Source organism: Balearica regulorum, chromosome 2, assembly GCF_011004875.1.
Source record: "Balearica regulorum gibbericeps isolate bBalReg1 chromosome 2, bBalReg1.pri, whole genome shotgun sequence".
Taxonomy (NCBI): Eukaryota; Metazoa; Chordata; class Aves; order Gruiformes; family Gruidae; genus Balearica; species Balearica regulorum.
In genome coordinates this window covers 43,657,776-43,674,347 of record NC_046185.1, presented here as the reverse complement: position 1 = coordinate 43,674,347, position 16,572 = coordinate 43,657,776, and positions in this window count along the sequence as shown.

Here is a 16,572-nt window from a genome sequence, read left to right as displayed (position 1 = left end):
CCAGAGAGGTTGTGGAGGCCCCCTCCCTGGAAGTGTTTAAGACCAGGTTGGATGAGGCTTTGGGCAACATGGTCTAGTGGAGGGTGTCCCTGCCCATGGCAGGGGGGTTGGAACTAGATGATCTTTGAGATCCCTTCCAACCCAAACCATTCTATGATTCTATGATTTCCCATACAATTCATCTTACTAACTCCAGCTTGTTTTAGTGCCAGACAGCCCAATAACAGGAGACCATGAGAGCTAGCTTCATAAACACCCACTGTACTTGACAAAAACCAGTCTTAAAGAAGAGATCTCAATGACGGTACCTCTTTCCCTGTTTAAAAACAGGTCCAGGATGAATAGATAGCTAGAAAGCTTCCTTTGAAATCATTACATGTTCACTGATTTGGTTCCGCAAGCTCACTGTTCATTGCACCCTGACAGACACTCTCTGCCCAGTGCATGCTTACAAAGCTTTTAGATAAAGCTGATGGTTTACAGTCCATGAGGTTTTGTCCATGTACATTTAACATAATGTTTATCAGCTGTAAGTGCCATAGGGATAGAATTTTTAAATGATTCCAAACAGCCCATAACTAAATTGGCCAAATAAATTGCTATCATTTTAGATTCAATTCATCATACCCATCATTTTGGTGCTGTTATCCACAAAAAGGCCCTGAAGATGCTTTGCTTGCTGTCCACTTATTAAGCAAAAGAATCGTGATTCAATTGTTTCTGTATTTATTTCATTTGACAAAGGATTACCAACCACTGATGCACACTGAACAGAGAAAGCCTAAATCTCTTTAACTCTCAATTTCCCTGTTTTTTTAAAATTTCCGTTTTATTAATATGCTTTCTTTTTGTGTTTGAAATAATTGGTGGTTGCTCAATCACAAACATACCTTTCGTCGTTTAAAAAGCCCACAAGTCTCCTTATGCTAACTCTCTCCTCTCCTATGAAGAGCAGCCCAGCAGGCATTCGTTAAACCTCTCTTTTGAAGTACTCTTTTTATGTCATGGACATTTCTTCTAACCTGACCTTTTAAGAGAGGTGATATGCTTTTCACTGTCTTGTTTCCACATAATTTAGAGTCTATATAAAGCATGGAAATGAGAAATTATGCCTCTGTAAATGTGAAAAACCCCAGCATTTTAGATTGTCGTCCCACCTGTGACACAGTTCCCTGGTGCTTCTGCTTGCCCAAGCGCTCTGGGGACCCTGGAGCTCAGCCTCCGAGCACAGAAAAGCCAATGTCTGCAGACACCCTGAGGGAACCCTATTTTATCCACACAGAGACACTGACCCAGAGTAACAGGCCAGCATAGACAGCACACAACTAACCCATCTGCTGCTGCCTGGCCCCAGGAATCTCCTTTAATTGAGAGAAAACACTCCTCCACTCCTCTCCACCACTCCTTTGCCACAGCCTCCCTCTAAGCAAACAAGTAACAAGCATCTAGAGGGACTAACATCTTCCAGGACTTACAGGGTTGGGTGCAGAAGCAAACCATGACACTAATAGTTGATGTGTCGTGAAATGACACATTGCAAACCCATGCACATCGTGCATCTGATGCCAGCCCTGTGCAGAGAGACACAACTGTGCCAGGTGCGTCTCCAGGGGAGGTACCACATCCTCCTGTTCCACTTTGTTGCAGAAACAGGTGGAGATGTGCTCTGCAAGTGTTTTTGTGACCTTCAATCATCAAGTCCACATTTACAAGTTACCAGCAGGCTCAGTCCTGGCCATGGCTCAAGGTCTAAAGCGCTGTCACCATCAGCCACTGCTTTCTAGGCTTGCACAGAAAGAGCTCATACTGCATAAAGAACATCTCCTAGGCATTTCTGCCACAACAATATTGAAATGGTTACAGATTCCTAGAGTCTCATCTCTCCTCTTTTGGAGTTGTTCTGTATTCCTGAATTTTTGCTATACCTTCATATGGATGTCTCATTTAATTGGTTTTATATCAACAAAATAATTGTTACTTTCAGTCCACTTCAGTCTCCATGGTCTTTTGTGCAGTGCTAAGTTGTGGTTGACTCTACGTGTCAAGAAAACACAAGTCTTTTGTACACAGCAGGGACAGCTAGAAACTGAAGAATATCTTCTCTCATGTATTTGGGGTGTATAAACTATGTTAAGGGAACATTAGAGAACTGTGTTTTGGGGAACTGCATTTTGGAGTTTCTGTTTGAAGACAGAAATGAAAACATAGCAAAAATGAAAACAAAGGGGGATAACCCTTGCTCCTGCATTAAATAAGCTTTAAATCACACTGGCAAAGTACTGCACAAAGCAGAGAGCAAAAAGGGGTTTTGCCAAGTAATATTTACAGAGTTAACATAATTTACATGATGGATATATATCTCAATTTTCAATTAAACAGTTCTTTGGTTTTTTTCTCTCTTCTTTTTCTACCTTTAAAGAGAAAAATAGACAAACTTCTTTGTTTGGATAAACCTATTCTTCCAAATTCCTAGATGGTTTATTCATCATTGTTCCTGTATCTTTAGCAGGATTAAATTAAGAAAACAAAACAAAGTTACTTTTTATTCTTTTTCTCTTGTTCCAATAAAAAGAATACTTGGGAGCTGATGATGTAAAAAGCATATGCCAGCATCCCTTTTCTGTCTGTATTTGAAAATGAGTAACAAAGTGGTAATGTTTCATCAAACCTCTGCCATGCAGCAATTATTTCCAGAGTATCCTTGAGGCTGACGTTAGGCTGACCATAAGTTACAAATTTTTACTTTAACTAATTCCATAAGAAAAAAAGGCTTGAGAGGAACATAAAATTTAATGCAAGAAGATTGTAGTCTCTTACATTAGAATGGATTGTTGTTCTTACAAATAATTTATCTTTCTTCTCTTCAGTCAGCCTTCAGAGAAAAAAGTTTAAGCTTTAGAGTACTCATTTGCAATAATAAGTGATCTAAAAAGAAAAGAAAAAATGTATAAATGCAGTTGTTTCAAAAGCACTGGAAATACAACAAATAACAGATAGCTTGAAATAAATATTGCTCTGTAATACTGGATTCCCCATGATATAAAGTATAAGCAAAAAAAAAATTCTGTGAGGAGCTATAGGGAACTTCAGTATTTTTTATGATAAGCATCTAAGATTTAACAGGCAAATGACTAAAGGGAAGGACCAGAACTTTCCTTTCTAGAACAGAAAACCAGGGATGGGTATTGGAGACTAAATAAAAATTATATTGCTCAGACACCATAGAAAGTCATTCATTTCACCTTTATTCAGAGAGAATATGGCTTCAGCCTTAAAAGAAGAAGAAAAAAAAAAAAAAAACAAACACCAAAATCAAAACAAACCAAGAAACCCAACACACAACAACAAGTAACAAGCAGATTATACGGATGCAAATGAAGCCACCACTAAAGATAAGTGCAGAGGATTCAATTCGCCTTTTGATCTTAGCTCTTACACACCAATTGCACGTCTTGTTTCAAATCATTGTTCCTCAGCCAGTGAAAAACACCTGCTGTTTCCACAGATGTTAATCTTCCTGCAGCTGAACAGGAGCTCTGCTCCAACAGCTCTTTCACAGAATCTGATTTAGGATGCTGCAGGCACCCATTTTCTTGGACAGCCAGAGCTTATTCCTTTTCCAAAGCCAAGGGCAGATATACCCCCAGAAGGATGGGATAAACCAGGCACAGCAAAGCCTGCAGAACACGAGTAAAACCGTTATTCCCCTATCTGTGCAATTCAGGTCATAAAATACCATAGAAATTCTGGAATCAAAAATGCAAAAGGCTCCAGGGAGACACAATGAGTGTGGCCTTTCCACACTTAAAGGGGGCTTACAAGAAAGATGGAGACTTTCTACCAAGGCCTGCAGTGATTACAAGGGGTAATGGGTTTAAGTTGAAGGAGTGTAGATTTAGATTAGATATTAGAAAGAAATTCTTCACTGTGAGGGTGGTGAGGCACTGGAACAGGTTGCCCAGAGAGGTTGTGGATGCCCCATCCCTGGAAGTGTTCAAGGCCAGGTTGGATGGGGCTTTGGGCAACCTGGTCTAGTGGAGGGTGTCCCTGCCCATGGCAGGGGGGTTGGAACTAGGTGATCTTTGAGGTCTCTTCCAACCCAAACCATTCTGTGCTTCCCCCTGTTGGCCTTGCCTCAGCTCATGAAGATTCACCGCAAAACTCAGGAGCTGAGCATCCAAGTCCATCTCTCAGGACATGAATCACAGTCAGAGCAGTCAGAGGCCACAGCATAAGGGGGAAGCTGCTGTTTTATAACCTAAAAGGTGAAACAGCTCGTAGATTTGCAAGAAAGCATATTAAGGATTTCTGCTTATGGATTATTGTAATTTTGTAAGCAGAACAGCTGCAGAGCTGATGTGTCTTCTCACAAGGAGCCAGACAGCTGACAGCTACTCAAGGTTAAAGTGTGCAACAACAAAACTTAACAGAACAGGTATTTTACCCTCCTGATAGTGAGATCTGTCCCCCTACCAAACTAATTCAACAAATTAACATTTGTCACTGTCCATAACTTCTGGTAATTGATCTTATGCTGCATCTTATACCCCTAAAGAAGGGGGCTGAGTAGTAAATGACTGTCGTAAATGTGATCACATTTCTTTTACCCCTGCTTCCTGCTTCAAGAAAACAACTCACTGCACATATTCAAGTTATAATTATAAAATAAAAGTGCTCAACATTTAAACCACCAAGGCTCTGCTGCTAATACAGCACGTATGGGATGATGGGCCCTATTTCAGGCAAACAAGCAAGATGCTGTATCATGCACAATGCCTAGCAAAAAGGGCAACAGCCCCCACTGGGGCAGGGAGAAACTACTGTAATATAAATAATTTGCAAAAGAAGATTTCATTTCACATCTGAACTCAGAACAGATATAAAGGTAGGCTATTGTGTCTGGGATTGACATTTTAGATATCGCTTAGGTCAAGAAAAGTTTCCTTATCCTCTTCATTTACTGTTGCTCCCCAAGAGTCAAATCCTGCTCCCCATCCTGTGGCCTCCACTGTTTCTCCTAATTACAAAGCTGTTTTCCTCCAGTACAAGATATGTAAGTGATAGATTGTGACTTATGTAATTACAGCAGCTCATCTAGTTCAAACTGATGGCATCAGTTAATCACATAACAGTTGCCAACAATAACAGAGAAACAAAACCCAGTTCTAAACAGAAAATTAAGTCAAATAAATTAAAAAACAAATAACCCTGATGGAATCACAACCTGCTCGTAGGCATTTTATGAGCAAACTTCATCTCAATAAATCCAATAAATTCTGTAGTTATCCACTCAATACTGCTACATTAAAAATCAAGACAATATTATATCAGCTCTTCTGTGTGCGTGAGAGCCCTTTCCTACCCAGGTGTTAAGTGGACTAACTTATATTGCTGTATAAGATGAAATAAAGTTTGGCTGGCTGGATTTCAATTCCATTCTGTTTATGGCGAGTTCCCATTAACTCTCCGAGGCATTTAAGCTATTTAGGAATTTAATTCTAAATGGAAAAATCTGTAAGCCTCAAAATAATTGTTTAACTACTCATTCTGATTATGAATACTCAAGTTCAAATATCCCATCTGCCTAAAATCCATCTGAGACTAGGTATCTCTCTCCAGAAGGGTGTTGTGACCTCCAGCTTAGTGTTCTTGGGAAGTTTCTCCATCTGCTTTGCTGGAGCACCTCCATTTTGTATAGGCGGTTCACTGAGATAGAGATACAAGCTCTGTCTTGTGCATCTAACAAGTGCTCAGACTACTCTGACCCATTCTCTGCCCCGATATTTAACTTTCTGTGGAAGGTAGTGATGCATCAAGAGACAATGTTTCCAGCATCAGCTCCACTACCCACTTCAAGCTGGATATGAACTAGAACCATCCAAAGATGATGACTACAATTGCAAACTGAGGACCCTCCAGCCCCTAGTTCATTCTCTTGGAGACCCTCATGTTTGCATCATTAGTTCAACAACTATCAATTATCTCCTTTTAAGGTAAGCGTACAGGAGATTTGCTATCATGCTCAGAGTAGTTACCAATACCATAATACCTAAGCAATTTAGTTAAGGTAAACAAATCACTAACAGCTCATCACCTAAACAAGTTTTGTAAAAATAAAAAAAAAATATTAAAAAATCATGCTGCATTAACAATCAGCCCATTAAACTTTGGAAATATTTCAGGGCAAATCAGCTCAGTAAGATGACTGCAAATCCTCTTAATTAGGGCTTGTTATGTAGCTACACACACACAAAACCAGCCCTGCATTTCAGGAAAACTTGTTAGAAGACTTAAGCCTTGCAGGCAGAAGCAGGAGTTAACCTCTTCTTAGCTCCAGAACTAGAGAAAGTAGAAAAGCTTCATCCTCTCTGCTAACAAAATTAGCCACACACACACAGAGAAAAAAAATCTCTACCCTTACATTCAATAGTCTTCCAAAGCCTTACAAGCTTTTACAGGATTATACTTGTTATCCCCATCAGGAGCACAGATGGTGCTCATTTGCTGCAGTCAAGAATTAGGTTACATTGGCCCATGTTTTGAGATACTGGCCAACAAAGACCAAACAGAATGGACAACTGAAATGGGCGAGAACAGGCAGAACCCAGATACCGTTGCACAGCTTTCATACTGAGGTGAAATGGGTGAGCATAGTAAGGGCAGAGATACTGCCATCATGGACCACGTGGTTAATAAGTAAGGTAGCACAGAATTATCTCGGATTGAATGCCCACCTAATGTTATATATCTTTCCTTCATATCTTTGACTTGCTACTCACCAAATAGACTATGAGGCCACTGAGAAGACACTGATGAAACAAGAATACCCATGTGATGTTAACAGAACATCATAGCACTTACATCACAAACTATTCGAAGAAGGAAAACAGCTTTGGGGAAAAGATTTTGAGGCAACAGAAGTGACTTTCCCTATTATCTTCAAGAGATGATTACCATGGGAATGGAGTAATGCAATACTAAGTAATACCTGAGTGACTTAGGATGGTTAAAGGGGAAGTGAAGATTAATATACTTGACCACATAGTTATTTGGATGCAAGAGAAAAAACAAATTCAGGCATATTCAGGTGAATACACAAGACATGTATTATCATATCGCAGGGCAGTTCATTCTATGTGAAAAACAAGTCAAACCAGCAGACCCAGTCACAAGATAATTATGAAATACCACATTTACAAAAGCTGTTTTGCTCCCCTACAAAAGCAAAGAGAAATAGTTGTGTACGTAAACAGCTTACTTAAGGCATTGTTTAATTTAGATATAATACTGCAGCCTTCCCCAGAAAGCCACAAGTCTGACCTGGCAAAGACAATAGAAACACAGCATATCGGTTCGGTAATTAAGGCTCCTGTTACACACCAGCTCGTTAGTTCTGCCTGTGCTCCTCACGCTTAAGATTTTTTGTGTCAGGAGGTATCAGCTCCATTACAGATAACATATACATACATATATAGCCCATGTCTCATAAACTGGTTCCCTGTAAGACAGATGTGAGGTTTGTGTCAGGACTTTCAAACACCTCTAATACATCAAGTGGTGCTCTTGTTTTTTGCATTCTGACTCGAGGAAGAAAGCAGACTTTGCAATACTATTAGGACCCTCTAGAGACAGAGTTAACTGTTTCTAAGTGATTTCTCTCTAAATGACTTCAGGAGGCATCGGGAGGAGAGGTACTGCCGCTGAAGGTTAAGTAGCTGTGAGGAAATATCAGCACCAGAATAAGTTATAATATCCTTACCATAGCTTTAATGAATCTGGAAGCAAGAAGGTTTAAAGCCATCAGATGAGTGGGTTTCTGGTCCAATCTCCCAACGAAAAGAGCAGGAGCAAGAAACACAACGAACACTAAGACAAGGGCAATTAATATTGCAGCTTCTGAGAATGGGGGACCAGAGACCCAAGCTCACACCGCCGTAGTGGTCTGGGCAGCATGGGGTTGCTGAGCAATGCCCCACGCTGCTCACAGCGTCTGCTAAAAAAGCTGAGCCCTTCTCATGAAAACCTTCTTGTTTAATACAAAGGAGTTATCTCTTGATGCCATACCCCAGAAGGGAGGCTACACGGCAAGTTAGCTGTGGAGCCTGCTCTGTCGACATGGCATATAGCCAACTATTTTCATAACAAATTGCATCAGAACACAGATTGCTTTTGTTTAGCCTCTTTGGCTTATTACAAATCCTGTGCTGCAACAGTGGCAATTAAATAGCATTACCAAGCACTAGTTTAATTAAGCAGTGACACTAAGTTATTTATGCTAGACAGGAGCTCCTGATAATATTGCAACCTTTATTTTTAACTCCTTTACTGCAAAGTTGTGCTGAGAAAGGCACCATCCGTCTTCTACTTTGGTCACCCTCTTAGTATTTACCAGACGCTCATTTTCATTCTGCCATTTCAAAAATGCTAAGAGAAGGGCATGCATTTTTGCCAAAGTAATGTTTACTATAAGCAAATTCCCAAACATTTAGAGAAGCTTTATGCAGACCCCACTGTAAAAGCCTTTCATGGCAATTATTGCATTCAAAATACTATAGCCAAAAGACACTTTAAGTGGACAGATGAGTTGCTACCTGGTCTGGCAGCAGAGTTTCTAAAAGCTCAGAAAAGTCAATGCAAACATTAAAGGTTTAACACCTTTGGCTATCAGTGAGGACCTGTTCTGAAAGTAAAGCAGAAATTATTAATACATGCTGCTTCAGGTATATAAGGCATCAGTTTAACTTGTCAAAGACCAATACCAGGAATTTGACCAGCACATTGGGGCTTAGGCAAGCTGGACTTACTGAAAGGGGAATCCAGGCAGAAGTCAGAGGCAGCTGCACACTTCCCCCCAGCACCACCTCCCAGCACCCAAACCTCAGCATCACCTGGAGCAGGGTTATTCAGCCGCCTGTCGCCCTGCTGCAACTCCCTGGCCAGGCTACGGAAACACAGCAGCAACCTTTAGTTGAGCAGATTCTTTGCTGTCAGGTATCTTTAGCTACATAACCCAACCAGATCCTCCTGCCCCCACATAGGTGAATGATGTCCTCTCAGGCACAGTGAACGTGTCAGCCTAAAGGTAGAAAGTCACAATACTATTATCAACCCCTTGAGAAAGTCTCAGAAGAGTCATTTGATCAGGTCTGGCTCTATTTCACTCATTCCCCAGACACTTCAGGTCGGAAATAGCTTGCCTACCACTTCATAAAATGACACGTTCTATCTGCAATTGCTAACAGCTTCACACAATAGAAAAAAATACAATATAGATTAAAAAAATAAAAGCAGCTTTAAAGAAAGTACAAACAAGTCTCATCCCCAGAAAAGCTACATGGAGCTCTTTAGCCATAGCTATACCAGGAGGAAATATTGCCTCTCCTGGATTGCCTGGTGTTTATGAAGGTTTTCCTGCAGTCACGGTGGAAGAGAGAAAAATGAAGCTGTAGGTCTGCTGGCAGAAGAAAACAAATTGGTGCAATGAAATATATTCAGCACAAGCCGTGCAACCCCTTCTGCTGCTTTGCCAGAAAGCCAAAAGGTTAAATGGGAACAGCAAGCAGTTCTTCACCGCCCTAGGAGTCAGCGTTGGTACCAAGAGACAGCACGGGAGGAGGGCTAGCCGCGTTCAGAATGGCGAAACAACTGCCACACGCGCGCTACGCTGAGGCCTCAGCACATATCCTCAAGGGGTTTATGTGCGGGTTTCTTCTAAGGCAAGCAAGGTGGTAGCTGTCTGTCTACAGACGGGGAAAAAACATCCATATCAATTATTTTACAACTGCTGCAAGGCTATACAAGCCACTGACAGCCTGAAGTGCAGCTTGAGAAATCATCCTCCATTTACTGATCTCTTTTGGAATCCATTTACCTTACAAACGTCCCCAAATCAATTACTTCTGTGGAATCCAGATTGGGCACAAGGGAGAAGCAAACAGCCAAAAGTGTTGCACCACAGGCATTTCAAATAAAATGCGTTTTGGGACGCTGAGCAGACGCAGGAGTAGATGGCGCAGAGAAGTCTATTTTGACGAAGACTAAGATTTAACTTGTTTTTCCGTAAGTCATTAGCATCACCTACATAAGCTACAATGGAATTAATTTCAGAGTGTTTTTCTAGAAGTGGTTTACACTTCACTGTACTGATTTATGATAAGAATGGAACTGACAAGGAAAAGAAGGTACTTTTTTTAATTACTTTATTTCAGAATTTTATTTTATATTGAGAATACAATACCTAATTCTGTCAGACTGTGGAGTCCCAGGGATGCAGAATAAATTTCAAGTACCATGCTGCTGATACTGCAGAGCCTGGATCTCGTGAGATATGACCAGAATGAGTACAAAATACTTCTATTACAAGCACTACATGAAAAAGGTCTTCAAGAATACGGTCTTCAGAATCATCATTTTCCAACATCTGTTTCAGTGGTTGGACTTGGCAGTGCTAGGTTAATGGTTGGACTTGATGATCTTAAAGGTCTTTTCCAATCTAAATGATTCTATGATTAAAAAAATCTACTGATTGAAAGTATTATATTTATTGTGTATGGTGATCTAGGATTACTCCATAGTATTGCTTTTTAACCCAAATCGTGATTTGCCATATCTGCCTACAACAAAAATTTAAACTACGCTAACATGAAGCTGTAGCCTCACAGCCAGTGAGACAGATGTGTTTGCATTCCCACTGATGTAGAAAACACATCTCCATCTCTTCAGAATACAAACTTAGAAACTCAAATTTGCATAAACATATAAATTTGCAAGTGACTTTACAAAACACGGAATTAATTGTTCTTACTTCTAAAAAAAAAAAAAAAAAGGAAAGAGAGAGACAGAATGGATAGTGATGGCAACCATGGCAGCACTGAAAAAGACCCAATAAACAATGCCTATAGATACATGTTCTGCTTAATAATTTCAAACAGGTATTCAAAAGAGTTTTTCCCTGCATAAAGCACTGAGTAGCTGGAGACTAAAGTTGGATCTGAAAATGGAGTTCATATGCAACTTGGAGGAAATGGAGAACAGTTAACTCAGTAGCTACAGGTTAAATTAAAACACCTGAGAAAAATGGTCTTTAATTACGTGACCAAAGACACGTCTGGTGAAGGAGGAAAGAACAGCCTTGCAACACTTCAGAACACACACAAAAAAAAAGGGGGGGGGGGGGGGGGGGGGGGGGGAAGGGGAGAAGGCAGGCACACCAAAGATTATGTGAAAACCAGAGAAGACCAGAGGTTCATCCCAGTGCAAGACATGCAACTATACATGACTGAGGACTTTCTTCTTATGCAATGAAGCAGCTAATGGGAAATTCAGACTGTTGAAAGCAAGGACACAGGATGGAGAACAGAGGACAACCAAGATGTCAGTGGCTCGAAGGAATAATCCACTACTTGTCCTCCCCACTGAGTTGCAACATCACAAGATTCTCATCAAAATTATTGATTGCTATAATGGATTAGGAAACAAAGACAAAAAAAATGCAATTCCTTTCATGTCCAGAAAGGGCACAGATGCATGACAGGAAAAACAAGCTGTTACAAAGAAGTTACGATGTCTAGTGCCTGCAGGGCAGTCAAAGCCATGAAGAACCGGCTCAGCTTTGCCCCAGGCTAAAGGCTATTCAGATGGACTGACAAAATTAAGGAAATGAAAGGAAATGGAAACTTGCACAGAAACAAAATCTAGGGCGCTTAATGCATTTTCTTTAGGGGAAAATTTCATCCCATTACGCACTTCTTCGGAAAAAAAAAAATCAGCACAATGCATATTGAATCAGGGATGATAAAATTTAGGAAATTTCATGTCTATAAGTGAAAAAAAAGAGAAAGTGATCTGGACTTAAACAGACTTGGTGGATTAAGAGCAATAGGATAAAAATCTTGACTCTTCCTTTAGAAATAGTATTTGACAGAATTTGAACTGGAATGTATAAGGAAAGCAGGTAAAATGCAACAAGACAGAAGAGGCATAAATAACTCTTTCTTACCAGAGAAAGATAACTATTTTTTTTTCCTAAAATATCTCCCTTATTCTAGGTTTGATCTATCATCTGCTTGACATAGTATTCCACTTCTTAGGGCCATCTAGTTCTTTCTGTATTATATTCTAATCCCTTTCAGAATTAGTAGTACTTCCCAATTTAACTAAATACATCATGGTACTAAGAGAGGAGTGACGTTCAGAAATACAACAGAAGGTACAATTTGTGTGCTTCAGACTAAGAATTTCTTCTATAGGAGTACTTCACCAGTTGAAGACATCCAAGATGGATTTCAGTATCTCACCAGTGGCCTCCTGCCCATACATTTGGTTAGGAAAAGACCAGCTCAGTTCAAGCGGATTAGCTGGGGAAGCCAGATACACAGCAATTCTTTGTAAATGCTTTGAGATTAAAATATCCTGTGCTCTCCTAGCCAAAAAAAAATAGTTGCAACACTGAAAAATCTTGAAAGCAAAAAAAAAAGGTTCTAAAGGTTGTTTTTCTACTCAGTATTTTATGTCAAAATTATTTCTTTTTTTTTTTAATTGATGACCAAAGTATCTTACCTTGTATTTGTACACATCTACAACCAAACTATGAGCTGTGATCCCCATGCTGGCAGACTCATAATTAAAGCTGTATTTTAGCCATCTGAACCTGACAGAATAGGCTTGTTTTGCACACTTCCTTTTCATGGAATTTATCTAGAGAACAATGACTTTCAAAGTCTGCAATTTACCATGTTTTCTTGCTACAAAATAATCTGATAATGTAGCAGTTCTTGATTTCCAAATCAATAGGTTTTAACTGTCATTGCCACAATCAGCTACCCAATTTCTTTGCCCATTTTTTGGCAGAAGTGGATGCATGCAGCCTTATTACAATAGTTTATGGCGACACTGAAAAAGTTATTTAAATTTGCAGCTTGAGTTTTGTCTCTACACAGAATCCAGGCAAGGCAAAGTAACTGAAGAGCCTTACAAAAATTCTATCACGACTATGCACATAATGGCACCAAAGATGATTCATGAAAAACTTAATTGTTCCCTTCTGCAGATTTCGTTTTCACAGAAGGACAAGTTGTGCACTTCTGGGAAAGTCTGAGATTATCAAGTTATAAAAAAAAAAAATATTGTCCCACTGCCCACTTTCATATGAAGAGGGTTTGGGTTTTCTCAAGTTTTCCCCCAAGAAAAATTAAGTTCCCATTGCACAGAACCATTCTTGCATACAACCAAGTAACAGAAACGAGACACTCTGCGTAACAGTCAGCCATTATTCCATTTCTGGTTTTTATTACGCTCCTTACTGTACAGCACCTTCACTTATGAGCAGTGGTAAGGTCAAGAGGCAGCCCATAAAAAATATTCTTAAAGGATATTGACAGTTTTTAGCACATCGTTTGCGTTCAGCAATGTCTGATGCATCTCGGAACCAGCTGTACACCCTCAGGTAAGAAGAGGACCCAGGTTAACTCCCTAAATGCTACACCAAACGTTTGCAAGCAAGGCTGACGCTTTCTGTGGTATCTGAAAACTTCAACAGCAGTTCAGATTTTTTGAATAATCATTTTGGAGTCTAAGAGAAAGTGAATATAATCAAGTTAATAACATACCTGATCATCATGAGAGCACTAGCTCTGATCTCAACCCTGACGCAGCATGTGATTCCAAGATGACAACTCACAACTACTCTGCAGAAGCTGCCAAAGGGAAAAGCAAAAGCTTTTGAATAGAGATGAGTCAACAGGATTCCTTCTGATTCCTTGTCACTTACTGGGCTAAAACTAGCATGTCATATTCATGACAAAAAAAAAAAAAAAAAAAAATGGCCCAGCAGGCCTGAGTATTAGAAATTGTTGATAATCTTCATCTGATCATGCAGGTACACAAAGACATTTTTGCAGTTCTGACGAGATATTGAAGAGAGTTTCAATGCAGCGTGGTACATCCAGGGCCCAGGCAGCCCATCTCCTGCTCAGCCCTGGTTTGTTTCTAGCAGAGTAGCTCCCATTGGCCAAGACCAAGGTCTGGCCGCCTCTTCATGCGGCTGCAGGCCTTAAGATTTCAAAATGGCTTGTGGGAAAATAAACATGCACTAAGCATATGATTAAAGCATTTTCCTGCCTTAGCTCCAGATGTCAGTACCGTTCTTCACCACGTTTCCCCTCCATTCCTCCTGCATTGAAGTGTGACAAGTTTCAATTCCTTTTACAGTTGCTGCATATCTTGCAAACTTACTCAAGTTTATTTCCATTTACATTTCACACCAAGACCAAAGTTTAAAGAAAGTCATTTAAGCAGATGTATCATGAAAAGCAAAAGAAACCTCAAATGCAAAACTTTAAAGTCAGTTTATAAAGATTTCAAAGACTCAGTTATTTTCCTTACAGGAAAATTAAACTCTATTTATTCTTGGATGGAACGTAAGAGTGAAAACAAAAATTAGGACAATTGAGAAAAATTTCAGAAAGATTGATTACCCTAATTTGGAGGAAGGTAACTGTATCTCTTTGCATTAGAAGAAGTTAGTCATCTGGTCCATTGCGGCTAATCTCCAGTCATCTCTAAATCTTCATGTCACCAGAGGGAAGGCAGGCAGTTGCTGGCACACGCTTCTCTTCCTAACACCGAGCTCTACCCGCACCATCATCATGCAGCCCTGAGGCGTTCAATCTGCCACCGTGGCATCTGCTTACCTGCCCCATGCCAGATTTTGGGAGAATGAAGTTAACTGAGCTCATGCAAACAGATGAATAGCAAGAACAGTGCTCAGTAGCAAAAGCAAAAGTTAATTATAACTTCTCAGACAAAAATCAGATGCAGTAGAAAGTTTTATGAATATGTTGAAATTCAATGAAAACTTTTGGTTGAGTTTCAGTATTTCAAAGGTTGAAAGCTCCAGGACAGCTCTGCCCCATTTTCTCTTGGGACTATGGATCCAAGGCCTTCCAGTGCCTTCAGGTATAGGACCACCACGGATGGGAGACAGAGAACCTACAGCTGGAAACCTGGCTGCAGCTCCCTGCTATGCCAAGATTCCCCAGGACCTCTAGGACACGATGAGCACTCTGACCCCTGCAGAAATCTCAGCTCTGGCAACTTCACAGTCCAAATTACTGGCTGCACAGAAAGTTCCTCCATAAGACCACCACCCTCCCCCAAGTTTCCAGGCTTCTTCCTGTACAATTGTTGGCATTAAACTCCCCGAGATCACAACCCCTGAGCCACCTGAACGTTACCATTACCAGGGACTGGAAATCTCATGGCTTTCAGGTTTCATGGGCACCAGAGTATCAATACTACACACCAATAATAAGTGAAGCATCACAACCATTTCTTTAAATACCTTCTTCTGTCTCCAGCAGATTTCTAACTAAACGGAGGAGAATGCCAGGTATCACACAGCTTAGCAACAGACCGCATAATGAAGAATTAAACTATGCACAGAGTAATACTAGCAAAGCAACAGAGAGGAGAATTTATTTGTATAACATGTGAACAAAATATTTAGATGTTTCAGGACGATCCCTGTAAGCAATTTTATTTCATGTTATGAATAGTTTGGTTATTTCTAGCTCCCAAAAATAATTGGAGGGGTTGCCATTGGTAGCATTCATTGTCCTTAGACATACAACTCGCACCCAAATCCCCTTAACCAAGCAGTGCTTCAGCGCTCCCTTCAGACAAGGAAACACCACAAACTTGTCGTTTTGAAGATGGGGGTATATTCCTTCCCCATTAATGCCCTGCCATGGTTCTTATGCCCAACATTACAGCTGTAACCATAGGATCAACCTTTTACAGCACCTTCAAGGTAAGTCTTAGGCTATGCTTACATCAGCAAGAAGTATGACATGAGAATCAGACTTGTAAAGCAAGACATTTGGCGCTAAGAATCCAGCTTTTACTCTGCATGCATTTCAAAGGGCTATACTTCAAACACAATCTTACCTGGTCCGGTGGACTGAACACATACCAATTAGCCAAGACACAGGGTATGTACATCCTGCAGTTTAGCTTTACCAAAGAACTCCATTTGTGCCATCATGCGATGCAAACTGAATTGTGAAAAGCAGGGAAAACTCAGATTTATTTCAGGAGCATTCAACTGACCAAAGATCAAAATGGCAGCGTAGGTGCACTCCTGTTCTCCCAACAGCTTTGCACACCACCAGTAGCCCTCAACACTGTGGGAGGGCTCCCACAGTGCAGCTCCGAGATAAGATCCGTTCAGATAACCCTCACCCCAATGAAAATCAGTTTAATTCTTTCCAGGCTTCAGCATCTATCCTCATGGTACTAACTTCCATATCAAAGCTTATGCCTCCTATATGTAGGAGTAAGCAATAGTCATTACAAGAAGGCCAAGAAATCATCAAAAACTTATGCCCTAAAAGTCCTCTCTCTCCACTGCAAGAGCAGTCAAATTTTAGTTATATATGATGAAAATCCAGACTAGATAAGAAAAGTTTTCCCAATTTGTTTTTTTACTTGATGACAAAGTACCCTAAGCTTCTTCAGAGACTTGCACCATACAAGACTACCGATGGGATTAAGTCACCTTTTCTCATCTTTTTT